Source organism: Lissotriton helveticus, chromosome 3_2, assembly GCF_964261635.1.
Source record: "Lissotriton helveticus chromosome 3_2, aLisHel1.1, whole genome shotgun sequence".
In the NCBI taxonomy this organism is placed as follows: Eukaryota; Metazoa; Chordata; class Amphibia; order Caudata; family Salamandridae; genus Lissotriton; species Lissotriton helveticus.
The window spans coordinates 333,787,000-333,801,129 of NC_136062.1; positions in this window are offsets into that span (position 1 = coordinate 333,787,000).

Below are 14,130 nucleotides of genomic sequence, written 5' to 3' on the forward strand. Positions count from 1 at the left end.
TCACATGACTGTGATTAGCATGGCAGTTGGCCTTTGTGTATACTTACCAGACAGTGAGACAAAGCTGGACTAGGTGTTGACAGGATGAGCCATTCTTCTAGGATGTGTGGGGCAGAGCTGTTCCTGTCCAACTTATATTTCAGAGGAGCTGCATCAGCCCACTCACAAAGAGCTGCACACTAGCCTTTTTCACCCCAGATCTCTTGAAGCCTGGGCAGGGAGGAAGGAAATTCCAGAACCGTCTGTGGGGGTAACCTTCAGACGTTTCTTCCACTTCATAGCTGGCACCAGGTATAACAATAGGACCCTCAGACCCACTCTTCAGTTCACCCCTGGACCTGTGGAGTACACTCAGATAGTCCTGCTCTGCCATTCAGGGGACTGTCCTGCTGCTAGAGAGGGACCTGCTTTGTACTTCAGAGGCCTGCCCTGCTGTTGGAAACCTGTCTTGAACCTGCAGTTGACTGCCCTGTTGCAGGAAGAATACCTTGCTGCTTGAACCCAGGACTACCATAGGGTCTCTCACGGCAAGCTGGCTGTCCTCCTCTTCTTAGCTACAAGGACACAAAAGCTCCAACAAAGTGAACCCTGTACATGGTCCACGCCCAAAGTGAATACTACCCTCCAAGTGTGCCTACCTAGTCATGAACCCGTGGGAGTGGTGCTATAGGTTCCTCAACAGTTTAAATCCATAATTTGCGACATAGAAACTTTTCATCTAAAATTACCCTGCAAACCAAAAGAAGGCCAGGACCTAACTGGTTGCTCATCTGTCCATGCTGCTTCGTAGGTTGGCTTCACTTTGCAGGAGCTCCTGTGTCATTCTTCTCCGTAGCAGCAAAATATTTTCAGTGGCTCCTCATAAAAGGCGTAATCAGCCTTGTGGAGTTCTTGTCGGCTACATCCAGCAGCGTAATCCCACTGGAGATTCTCAACGTTCAAAAAAGATATTCACTGTGACTTCGTTCAGCATTTCCAAGACAACGACACCTTCTGCTCGGACACTGCTGGCTGTTTTTGCCCAGCTAAACCTAACATTCTCAGACAGTTTTCATCAAAATTTCTTCTAAGTCCGAAGTTAATGGTAGATTGGGCCCAATCCACCCTGTGTATCCGAACTATGCTCCTTTGTAGTCGGCCATTACTTTTGGCTTTGCCCCGGACTCGCTGGACTAAATGACAATGATTGGCATTTTTTCTTTTAGATGCTAGTTTGTACACAAAACGTTAAAAATTCATAACTCCAGTTTTACTGATTCGATTTGTGTTGTGTTGATGTGAAATAATGGATTACACATTACTTTATTTATCTAAATTGATGTGGGTTTTTTCGTGTGTTGTGTTTTCACTTTATTTACTCTTTGAGTGCAGCATAAATACTTTACACATTGCCTCCAGGTAAAGCCTGACTGCCATTGTGCCAAGCTACCGGAGAGACAAGGACAGATTAATTTAGAGAATTTTGTAGTTTACTCTTACAAGGATTTGTGTTGTTGCTGTAGAAGGGTTAATATCCTTCTCAACCAAAACCCAACTTCTAACAATAACTGTAATAAAAAGCTTTCGGATGAATCATGAATCAAACAATGTAGAAATGCAGCCAAGACTTAAATGCGATAGTGTTTGCAACTGTTTGGCACCACCATTTATTTCTAAACCCTGGCAGTTATTTATGACAATCTAGCATACGGTGGCGGTGCCTATCTATTTTCCCGTAGAACTCATCAATACAATGTTCAATATACTTAAAACAAATAATGAAATCCACAGGTCTAGGCCATCCTACCAGCATGAGATACGCTGTAAACGTTTACACTTGTATTGTGTGTTGGTTTACCTTTGGCAGTAGTAGCAGAGTCCTAAGGTAGTGCAAGCAATGGTGGATTCCTGAGAAGTACCTCGAGCCCTGGCACTAACATATATTTTTGTTTACTATTAAGAACTGAGGGGCATATTACCAAGGGTGGCGATAGGCAAATATCGCCGGTTTAGGAGCCGTTTTCGGCCGCTAAGCGGCGATAATTCTATCGCTTTATTAGCAAGCTGTCGCTAACTGATGTTAGCTACAGCTTTTAGGCGATAGCGAGCGGTTTGGGGCCTGCTTTGAAGTGGGCGTACCCAACCTGTTAGCGACTGAAAGCAGTCGCTAACGTCGCTATCGCCTATTAGCAAGGCAGGCGTAGCGATGGAAATATTCCCGCTATCGCCAAAAACCAACGCCTGCTCAGACCAGTTCTTAGCCATGTTATCCAATGGGAGGTGGATAACATGGCTAAGAGCATTTTGTCGCTAATGCGTGAATATCGCTGTATTCTCAGCGATATTCACGCATTTCGCCGCTATCGCTGGATATTTTTGCACAATGGAGAAAAACGTTGCTAATAGCATGTTTTCTCCGCTAACATATCCAGCGATAGGCAGCGATAAAAAAATCATCGCTAAGCCTATTTAGCGATAATTATCGCTACTTGTTGGTAATATGCCCCTGAATTCAACCCTAAAAAAGTATAGAATTACATTGTTTAGAATAGCTGTTTTGAGGCAGTTCTAGAAACCGTGTTAAAATCAGAAACATATATTCTCTCACTTCAGGTACACTCATTTGTGTGTGCTTGTATATGGTTACTACAGATCTCTGCTCCATTTTCCCGAGGGTCCCAACTGCATGGCAAATAGAGGAAAAGGCGCTTGTTTTGGCTGAAGATGTTGTTAACTTCTGTTTGCTTACATGCAGCTGAGCAGCTCGCGGTGCACAGAGATGATATGATTAGGGCTGTGTCCATGAAGATTTCTCTTTCCCCTCCAACAAGACTTCATGTTGCAATCTTAATATTCCCAGCTTGTCCCCAGTGTCTTCAGACCTGAACTACCAGTGCGCGTGCAGCACGCGCCGTTTGATTAATGAACAATTATTTTGAGTTACTCATTAAAATACTTGCCTCTGGGACTGTCTTAATTAGCTAAATCCAAAGGATTTCACTATCACTGTGCAGACAGATTGCGCTTTAAAAAAAACTGATAGAAAGAAGGGTAATCATGATGGAATACCTTGAGGAACAAGAAATAAAATTAAGTAGCTCATTCTCTGCGCTTCTGGGATTTACGCCCCAGGACACTTGAATCACTGCACGTTGTAAGTGATGGGGAAAGCAACAAGATGTAAGTCTTTAATTACAAAAACGCCAGACTGTGTAGGAGTACGGAATGTGCTAAAGAAATGGAATATAACACACATGAAGAATAAATACAGAGGAGACAAAGCGCAACAAAATAAACATCATTAATAGAAGAAAAATGTTTGCCTTCCAAAAGTTTGATGTGTATTTGCAAACGAAGCGAACTGTAAAGTAGAATTGTGTGTAATGTAATTGTGCAGAAATGTACAGTATAGTGTGTCTTCATAAGTCAAATGTTATGCATTCAAGTCAAAGTTGAAGCTTTGTGCATTGCATGCTATTTGTTGATGAGTTAAACGCGTTTAGGCAGACAACTGACTTGTATTTCCACATATTCATTATAGTATCTGCTGCACATGTCGTTTCTGTGCACAAGCACAGGACCGGTAACAGAGGCTCACATCACCACCAGTGGCTCCATTGTAAGGGCGGAGGAGCGTCGCTCCACTTACTGCAGATGAAAATAAAACAATAAAAAAACTATTTTATTATCGTTTTATTTTTCACTAAAAGCAGATGCTGCCGAGTCATGGGTGGGGCGGGGCGGGCTTCCTGAGTGACAGCAGCAGCTACAGCAGGAGGAGGAGGAGTGTTGGGCACTATAAGTGGCATGACGGTTTGGCCTGCAAAACTGACCTGAGCACTTTGATTTCTCCAACCCAGCCTTATTGTTTATCCGGGTGGAGAAACGGCGAAGCCTACCAGTCCGTTACTGAGTGCCTAACTGAGTTGCTCATACCAATCATGGCGCTGCTGTCATGCTGAGAGCAGTGTCTGATTTGGGTGGCAGTGGCCCGTGGACTTCCTGATAGGTCCCCTCGTCTTATGATTCCCTCTAGCAGCAGTGTTGCTAGATTGGGCTATTTCCCGCACAATTAAGCGACATTTTTCCCAATTGTGCGCGAAAAACCCATACCTGGCGGATGGCTACTTTTTGGGCTGAATTAAGGCTAGTTTGCGCAAATTACTGGCTTGGGCGGCGCCGACCGTGGGGTGCGCCTATCACAGTGGCGCATCTGTTTTGGCGGTCCATGGCGTGGCGAATGAGGGGGCAGCGCGCTCTGAAATTATCGGAGGAGGACCCCCTGACTGGCCAGCCTGTATGCACTGACATGACCCTCACCCTACCCGTGAGCAATGAGCATCAACACATCAATGACACATACACGAGTTGACCCTCCTCCCAAAGACACGCTGCACATCACGTAATTGTAAGTTCAAGTGCACCTGCTGCATGCGCAGTGTTGTATACCCACCACTTAACTTAGTAGTAGTGTGTTGCGGGCCGAATTGTGGGTCCCCAGGGCCGTCAATCTTGTAGCGCACGATAGCGCTACCAATGACGGCCCTGGGCATCATTCTTTGGAAGCCTCCGGCGTGCAGTGCTTTCAAATGCATAAGCACGCTCGCCGCTCTTTCTCTTTATCAGAATCATTGGCGTGCCGGGCCCTGCTGCTGACTGACGGTGGTGGACCGCCCTCGCTGGACTGTGTCATCGCGGCCCACTCTGTTGGTGATTTGATTGCTGCGAGACACAGTCCTCCTGGCTGTCCTGCATGTTTAATATCACTTATTGTCCCGCTGAGGTGGCCAGACTCCAGAGTCTCACTCGCTGCCTGTACGGACGATGGAGTGGAGACTTGGAGTAGCATGCTCACTTGACCTAACTCCTCACCCCACCCACGCGGAGTCGGGCTAGGAGACGACGTGAACTGGGCCTGGGCTGGGCTGGGCTGGGCTGGCCACCTGACCTGGCCTGGTGACTGCTGTGGCCCCACGGTTGAGTGTCAGTCTGACCAAGAGACCGGGGCCTGGCCTGCCGTGAAGTGAGTCCACAAGTGTCTGGTGTGGAGCAGCGTATCAAGGTTGGACACCAATTATATTTGTAAGCGTTAGCGCAGCAGAGCAGGTGGAGCATGTACCAGAAGAGCGAGGATTAAGTCTGGAAGAGCGCAGGTAAGAGCTCACCATCACAATGTCGGGGGTGCTGTACACGATACGTCCTCATCCCTTTCCATAGATACCCTGTCGGATGCCTCTCATATCCCTGCCAAAGAGACCATTACTTAAGCGTCTCTCTTCCTCGCACTCTGTCATTGCTAGATTCCCTTCTCCAAGAGTCATCCTCCTCCGCCAACGTCCCCTACTGTTTGTTAGTTCTAGTGTTGATCCATGCTTGAAGTGGTCCACAAAGTGATGAATGAAATGCTTGAATTAATCCAGTCACTCGTTTTTTTTTGCTCACTGTGCCACCTCAGTTTTGACCTGGCCATATGCAAATCATGTTTCACACTGATCCTCATGGGAACAGTCCAGCCCAAACTGTCTGGCCAGGTCCTCCCTGAACCGGAACCCAAGCAACCTAGGAGGATTCTCGGCCTAGTTAGCGCTCTTCAGCCTAGTATTGTATGGCTCGAGTGAGCCTGGGATGAGCATCACACCTTTTAGTTAGCAAATATAGGAAGTCTTGTTATGTACTGTTAATTTATTGTTCCATACACATAAGTGGCAGGTGTATGAATGGCTATGTCTGGCACTGCTGTGCTTACAGTATGCCAAGGTGTGGTATTTTCATTCTTCTTGTTTTTAGGGTTTCTATCCACTTGAAAGGGGCAATACGATGGTGGACAATCTATTCGTTGTTTGCTCTTAGGCATACCGTTTTTGTAATGTAATTACAAGATCAAAATGGCAACTTAAAAATGCTGTACTAATAGAATCTGCTGTCTGAATCACTCACACCAGCAGTTGGACAAACTGAACACATTAAGCTTTTTGATATTGTTCAATGTCAGTTAGCCCCCAGATTTTGGTAGAGATGCATATTTTTCAGGAACAGTATCAAAATATATTTTAAATGATTATCAGTTTCTTATTACATATCCAGAGTATGTATATTTATATGTTTTGGTAAACATACACTACTGTCCCTAGAGGCAAAGAAACTTCATAAATAATATTGTAAAGTGTAAGAAATTGGGTTATTAGTTGAGAGCAGTGAAAGCCGCACTCAAATAATACACACAATCCTTGTCCTGTTGAGCCACAAAAGGCAATAAATACATTTGTGATGATCCCACTGGTAGATTGGCATAAAAGCCATCAGACTTAACTTGAAAGCAATGTGTAAAATAATTATGCAGCAGTAATAAAGTAATAAGGGAAACACAATTCAAATTCCAAATCAATTTACAAAATGGAGCAAATTTGAATTAATAAAATGACAAAATCCAATCAGTAGAAACTAAGATGGGTCTAAGGTTCACATGACAAAGTCACAGTGAGGACTGGTCTTGAAAATGAGTAGCGTTAAGGCAGATGCCCAGTTAACTCTCTCCCACTATCTGTATATTGAATAGAATGTATATGTGTCCTTAAAATTGTTTCTGATGACTATTTCTGCATAATTTGAGACTTGCTACTTTGGGCTGGTTTTTGGGGTGGAACTGGTCCGCGTTGGGCTGCATTTGGCCTTATATTTGAGCGGCTTTGGGCTTGGGATGGGTCTCAAAATCTGGCAACACTGTCTAGCAGTGCTGTGTCGGTCCTGGAGGGCTTTGGTTGCTCTATGTGACCCGCTGGCAGACACACAGCTTTTATCGCCCCTCTTCCTGTTAGAAAGTCCCACTTCAGAAATGGGAGCAATGTGGACAACAGCAAACCCAGCTGCTAGGTTCTACATTTTAAAAAACTAAAAAGGGTACAAAGGTGTGGGAGAGCTGAACCGCCTTCATGCAATTTCACCCAAGACTATGATAAACCTTCTTCCTGATGCTTAGTGGAAAGCGTCCAGGTGAGGGTTTCACTTTGAGAGGTATACCTGCAGAGCACGCTGGATTGGTTTGTACTATAGGTTTCTCAGCTTCCCAAATGCCTCCGCTGAGAAAGAAGTGCCATTCTAAACTGTAACTGGTCAACAATAGGCAAAAATGTCTGTGGAAGCCTATATTTCTAGAAGCTTTTATCGGGACCCCAAAGGCAATTGCAAATTATTCATGTGATTCCAAAAAACAGTGAGTGGTGTCAGCGGAGTAATATAAACTGATAGGGCCGCCTCACTGCAGAATGAGCCTCCCATATGTCACACATATTCACTGTCATTGGCAGAATGGGGAACTCTGAAACGTTTGAGAGCCACTGCAGTCTTGGGAGGGGCTGCACCACAGGGGCCTGAGTGGTGCTACTCTCGGAAGCACTATTTAATGTGTTCCTCCTGCCACGCATAGTTCAATGTACTTGTTAATCTTCACTTGGAGGAATGAATATTCATCGATTCTAGGCCCTATTTCGCCTCAAATATTACACTCTTGGTGCACAAAAACGATAAATGAGACATTGTATTACACTTTTTAACTAGAGCTATCACAACAGCCCCTGAGAGACTATATAAAAGGTTGCGGACAATACCGTGCCTGTAATTCAGTTACATTTAGCATTTCAACTGAAAAATAATCATCCAAAAATTCGGTTCACCGGCTTTTTAAATGCCAGAACATAAGGAAAGTCGTGGTATTGCCTTCCATCTCAGATATCTCAACCTAGACAACACCCACTCATTCAGCAGTAAGAGAAATACTCATCTGGACAGTGATTCTGTATCGGATGACAAAGACCACGGTTGTTAGAAACCATGAGCTAGTTAGTACAACTTTTTTATAAAGGAACCAGTTGGAGTCACTCTTGTGACAACTGTGTGCGCTGAAATCAACTCCAGTTTTCCGTGATAACATCCAGTTGGAAGAAGTTTCTTTAGGAGGCTAGGATAGCACTGTTCAGTGCCCATTCTTCAAGAGCTCATCACCAATACACCTGAGGTATGTTAGGAAAGTCCTAACAGCCAAGAACATCACTGGTCTGAATTAAAGGTAACTAAGGCAACCTGCCAGCCACAGTCACAATGCTCCGTCATGGGTGCACTGAAACCTTGATATGACTCCTATGCCCCAAAAACTAAAGCTCTGATTCAAAAAGCTAAACTTACACTTTTGTGTCAGTTTTCAAATGTTTGCTTTTCATAAATGTATTATACTAGTAGTATCTTTATGACTGCAGAGGCTCTGCACATACAAAATTGGGCTGTCCTATCTTTCAATGTGCGGAGACTCTTCAGTCATAAAGATACTATTATTAAAATACTTTTGTGAATAGCAAACAATCGTAAACTTACACAAAAGTGTACGTTAACCTTTGAGACTTAGGGCCTATATGCTAAGGCTTTCTACACTGACACTTTCCAAGCAGTTTTCATTCCTCTGTTGTTAAATATTAGACGTATGCTCACTAAGACATCCACAAAGATAAAAAGGGGGTTATTTAGAGGTTTGTGGCTTTATGGTGTGAAAAAGTAAATTATTAGTTAAGGTGGATGGTAGTCACCAACAAATAAAAAGGTCATTATTCCTGTGAGGTCCAGTAAAGGCCTTAGAAATTTAAACCTGAGCGCAACCCCTGCTAGTTATGGCACAGAGCAGACACTCAACTTAAGAAAAAGTGTAACCATTTGGAAGTACCAAAACAAGAACAAAGTAAAAAACACAACACAAGAAAAATCCCACTCCAATTTAATATAAATAGAGAATATTGTTACTGAAAAAAATTACACCAAAGCACAAAAATCCAATGAGAGGAACTGGAGATACAATTTTTGAAAGTTTTAGAAACAAATTGCACCAAAAAGTGCAAAGCACTAACCACGGGCAACAAGTAGCGCTAGACAGGGCAAAGCAAAAATTTAAGGTCAATCACAGTTGATTGTGGTCAGATTTAGGAACTGGATTAGTCTTGGCTAAATAGTTACTTCTGTTTCATAGAAATAGTTATGGACATTCAAAGGTCGTTGACGGATTCATTGGCATCAGAGGCAGCAGGCTGAAGCAGAGCACGATGGTGATGAGTTGCAGGAGGACCAATCGGTCCTTGATGAAGGATGGTAGACTCCAGGTGAGAGAAGTTTATGATTCATGCCAAAAATGCCCTAGATATCCATCGGTTATTGGTTGGCGCTGGTTTCACTGAAGGCGTTGGCAGTAGGTCTTCAACACGTCTGGGAAGATTGGAATGTCCTCAGCAGAGCAAGGGTGTGGGGTGAGCCTGCGATGGGTTCAACATCATCAGCTGTGACTCCAGCATTGGGACATGTGGAAAGACTAATGCCATTGTGATGTACACTTGGCTAATCGGCTGGCAGGGTATGACATGAGGAAAGTTAACAAAAAGTTCCTTGATTTCAAAGTGAGGCAGGAAGTGTACACTAGGGTTCCTGGACCTCAGAAAAAGGACTCACTCTGCAGAAGTCACAGGCAGGTCCATGGCAGGTCTAGTGAAAACTGGTCAGCTGTGATCTTCCAGGAAGGTGCTGTATCTTAAGAAGAGATAAGCTAACCGACACATGTAGTCCACTTCTTTATGCTGGGAATGAGTGGGAGCCACTCTAGCCCTTACTGTCTTCCACAGGTCCAGTAATGTTCGAAAAATATATCCATCATTATGCCCAGTGCCAGCCTGTGTGTGGAGGGCAATCATTTGTTTTCTCCTAAACCAGTTTGGACAGCTCTTCCCCTCCTATTGGGGTTGGAACCAGCCTGACTAGATGGACAAAAGAGAGACTGACCAAGGTGTGAGCTACATTTGCCAGTGACAGTGTAGACATCCTTTGAAACTCATGAAGGGGCTAAGCACAGCCCTAAGGCTGTTCCACTAAAAAAGGAAAGACACCTCCCTACACCCAAAGCCCTTTGTCCGCTGTCATCCAGCAACCCATATCTCACTCCAGGGGAGTCATCAGAAGTTAGATGACAACTGGGCACCGGTAGAAAAGTGTTTTGGTTTTTGGGCAGAAAGCAGATCATTTTCTGTAATAGTCTGTTCCTTTATTGCAATATAAAATCTCACTTTACCGTTAAATAGGTTTTTAAATTACAAATAAAATGAGTCCAACTTTCTTTCTATTGGCAAACTGAATTTAGTGCTTAGTAAATGTAACAGTGTAAATCAGCGTTCGTCTATGGGAGAGGAAGCTTTGCCATGGTGAAAAATTACTTTGGAGGTTTTTCACTGCAGGGCATGTAAACCATTAAACATGCATACCCACTGTTTTAAATAACTGTCACCACTCCCTAAGTTCACTTAGGCCTACCTTAGGGTGACTTTTAAGTATTAAAAAGACAGGATTGCGTCTGTTCACAGGTTTATGTTGACAGGTCAAAATGTCAGTTTTTAAAACTTCTGCAACAGGCGGCAATGGTAGACCTGGAGACATATTTTACCATGCCATATCTGTGGTGGCACAATGTTTTTTGCAGTCCACTAGTGACTTATAACTTACAGGCCCTGGACATCCTTTGTACTATATACTAGGGATTTAGAAATTAGCTAATGTAGTGAGTAGCCAATATGCACATGTTTTAGGGATCAGAGCACTTGCACTGTGGCCTGATCAGAAGAGTCAATGTAATCAGAGTCCAGAAATCCAGCAATAGCGGATGTGGCATGACCGAGAACCAAGATGGCCAGATTGTAACAGAGCTCGGCTGCGAGCCTGAAATATCCGGCAAAATCCTGGCCCTGAAAGTGCACTAAACACACTGAATGTGGTGGAAAGAGCCGGGAGGAAGTTTTCCAGTACCTCTCTCCCCCAAATCCATTCCTACAGTGCGCTGGAACATTGGAGTCTGGCAAGGACCGGTGGAGGAGGCGCCATACTGCGTGGGTTCTGCCTCTCTGGAATCCCCCGGGAGCGTGAGGGGGCAGGGTGGTGGCCTGTGCCCGGCGACGGAAGTCACCCGGGCAGATCAGAGAGAGCCTGCTGGCTGTGAGATCCAAGGGCCAGGTGAGGCAGCGGTGGAGTCGCATGTTTACTGGCAGGCCTTAGGGTCCTATGTGGGCTGAAGTGCGCGTCAGCTGCGGCAGCCTCACTGTGGAACTGGTCACCCTGAAGCAGGATTGTGGCCCGGCCGGTTCAGCATTGTAAGGAGCGGGGCAGAGGGGATTCAGGGCTGCTGTGGCTACTGGGCCTGTCACTGGCCCCCTGTCAAGATCCATGATGCCGGAGGGAGGGATCCATTGTCTCGACCGGAGGGGTGAGGCAGGGGCTGGTGGCCCGGGCCAAGACTCCATACCAGCAGAGCGGTGAGGCTGCGGCCAGAGGAGGGTACACCGGCACAACATCCTGGCCCCGGGATGAAGCAATGGACTGCCACACACTAGCCAGTAGACTGTGGCTCTGCCTGTTGGGGGAAGGAGAGGCCCACAGGTACCGGCCCTCCCTCACCTCGAGGCCAGCAGAAACAGTTTGAGGTGATATTCCGGGTCCAGGAACGTGCTGGAATGGGATCCAGGGACCGCGCTGTGGTGACGAAGAGACCCTGGGGGAGAACTCAGCCAACAAGACTAAGGTACAAGAAAGGATACCAACCTAACTTATTGCAGGGCCGGCCGAGAATCCAGTGGCAGGGTGACTTAATTTTGAATATTTCTCTTTTATGCAACCTTATTTTTAAACAGTGGTTTGTGAAATGAATAGGAAACTTGTTATGGTTTTAATTACCTAAACAATAAAAATAAAAAAAAATTAAAAAAAAATCAGTGGCAGGGTGACATAGATATTAACATTAAATAGTGAAGGGGAGAAGAGCTGAAGCCCGCGGGTTACGACAGATGTCAGATAAGCTGCTGTGAGAGATGGGGGATCCCTAGACCCGACCAGGAGGAAAGTAAGAGAGACAAGCCTGGAAGGGTTGGGTGAGAAGATGGTGAAGCCCAAGGGCAGGAGTCCCACCCAAGCTAACAATGTGGACAACCATGCCATCCAGACGCCCACTAAAACTACTGAGGATGGGGGGCTAAAGAGCCCTCACTGGCGGAAATAATCGCAGTGATCAGGGATGTCAAGTGCTCCTTTGAACCAAAAATAGACTCAGTCTTCACTGAGGTCGCATTGTTCAGAGCAGACCTCTCCAAATTAGGCCGAGACCCAACTCGCCCAGCTCAAATGCACGTCCAAACAACTGGAGGCCCAGGTGTGCATGCTGACATAACAGCATACACCTATGGCTGTAAGGCTGGAAGACTTAGAAGAGAGGGCCCACAGGAACAATACAAGGGTGGTTGGTGTCCCGGAGGGGGCCAAGGGCCCCTGTGCCAAGCTGTTTCTGGATGACTTCCTGGTTAAGAACCTACAGCCCTTAAGAGCATCAATGTTCTTCTCTATTGTGTGGGCCCACAGAGCTCCGGTGCCACCTCCTAAACAGGGAGGTCCCCACACGGTTATTGTAAGAATCTTCAATCACTGAGACAGGGATGCCACCCTCCAGGCAGCCAGGGCAAAGTGGGACATCCATTATGAAAATATCCTGATCAAAATCTTTCCAGATTTCACCTTACACGTGCAATGACAAAGGAGAAACTTCGAGCCAGTTAAAAAAGAACTCAGAAACACTGCTTGAAGGGCATGATGCTCCTTCTTGCACATCTCCAAGTCGTGGTGGACGGGAAAACTTTGCATCCCCAGAGGAGGCCTGGGAATGGATGGAGGGCTGGCGCATGTCGGCCGGGATAAAGGCAAAGATCTGAATTGTAAATGAGAAGTGAGCATAGGTGGTTAAGGGAAGCCAACACATGGGAGTCAAAAGCTCACCTGCACAGAGGTTGTCATATGAACTATAAAGGGGTGAAACTATGGCAGAGGTAAGACTGACTATGCCAGGGGTTAACCCCATGAGGAGCACCGGCGAAATGGGATGTAACTAAGCCACAGACATAGACTCTAATCGAGACTATGAGATGGGTGGGTCCCTCTCGCTGTTACTCCCCATTTCTCCCATCCCTCCCCCCAGATGCACACACAGAGACCATTATCTACTGCTAGACTCGAATTGGAGGGTGAGAAATTGTGTGTGTTTGTTGCCTGTCTTGGCAGGGCGAATCCCTCCCCAGTTGAAGTTCTCAAATGTTAGAAGTTGGGCGACAGGCACTCTGCAATCTGGGCAGTAGGGGAATTAGCATCCAGGTTCGCAGGGTGGCAGGGTGGCGGGAGAAGGGAGTGGGCGGTGTCATTGTGTTGCATATTTTAAGCAGTCAATGCAGTGTACAATCAGCTGGTGATAGTTGGGACCGGGTTGGAATGGGAGGGGGAGGGATGACTGATTCACACCCTCGCACTGCCAAGGAGACCTCCCAGGAAGGAAGTGCAAAACAATCATGCCAATGCGCTTACTCTGAAAAAATCAATGACTATATTGACTCCGGGTTGATATTGTGGTAAGCATTTAAAACAGTCCTCGTAGGGCACGCCCAGGCGCAAATTGGGGCTTCAAATAAGGAACCGAAGCTGAAAGGTATGCTGCTTGAAAAGGCAATCCTGATTTGGAGACCAATGTGGTGGGGATGTGGGGATAGTGAGTGAGTTGAAGCATTGTTTTTCCCTTAGACAAAAAGAGCTGAGAGTGCTGCTGGAAGGGAAGGCCAGGGCTCAGGCCACAGCCTTGATATTCAGGGTCTACGAAATGGGAGATAAGGTCAGCAAGTTACTGGCGTGGCTTGAAAAATGTTCTGGCAATCCTGGGACACAGGAGGGATAGATTTGTGATGGGACGAGAAGTCGCAGAGGTGTTTGCCTCATACAATGAATGTATATATACTTCCACAGTGGGAAATGCTGAGGTGGACTGCCTGGATTTCCTTAGGGCTATCAGGCTGTTGGAAATATCATTGGAGTAAAGGGACGGCTTAGAAGAAGATTTGACGGTAGAAGAGGTAACATTGGCCGCTCGTGCATTATGCTCAGTGAAGGCCTCAGGTCCAAACCACCTCCTAGTAGAATTGTATAAATGTATGCTGGACAAGACAGTGCCCCACCTTTTATCAATGTTTCAAGAACCGGAAAATCAGGCATGCTTCCCCATGACCAGCGGACAGCAATGATAGATGTCATACACAGAGAGGGTAAGCCCTCGAC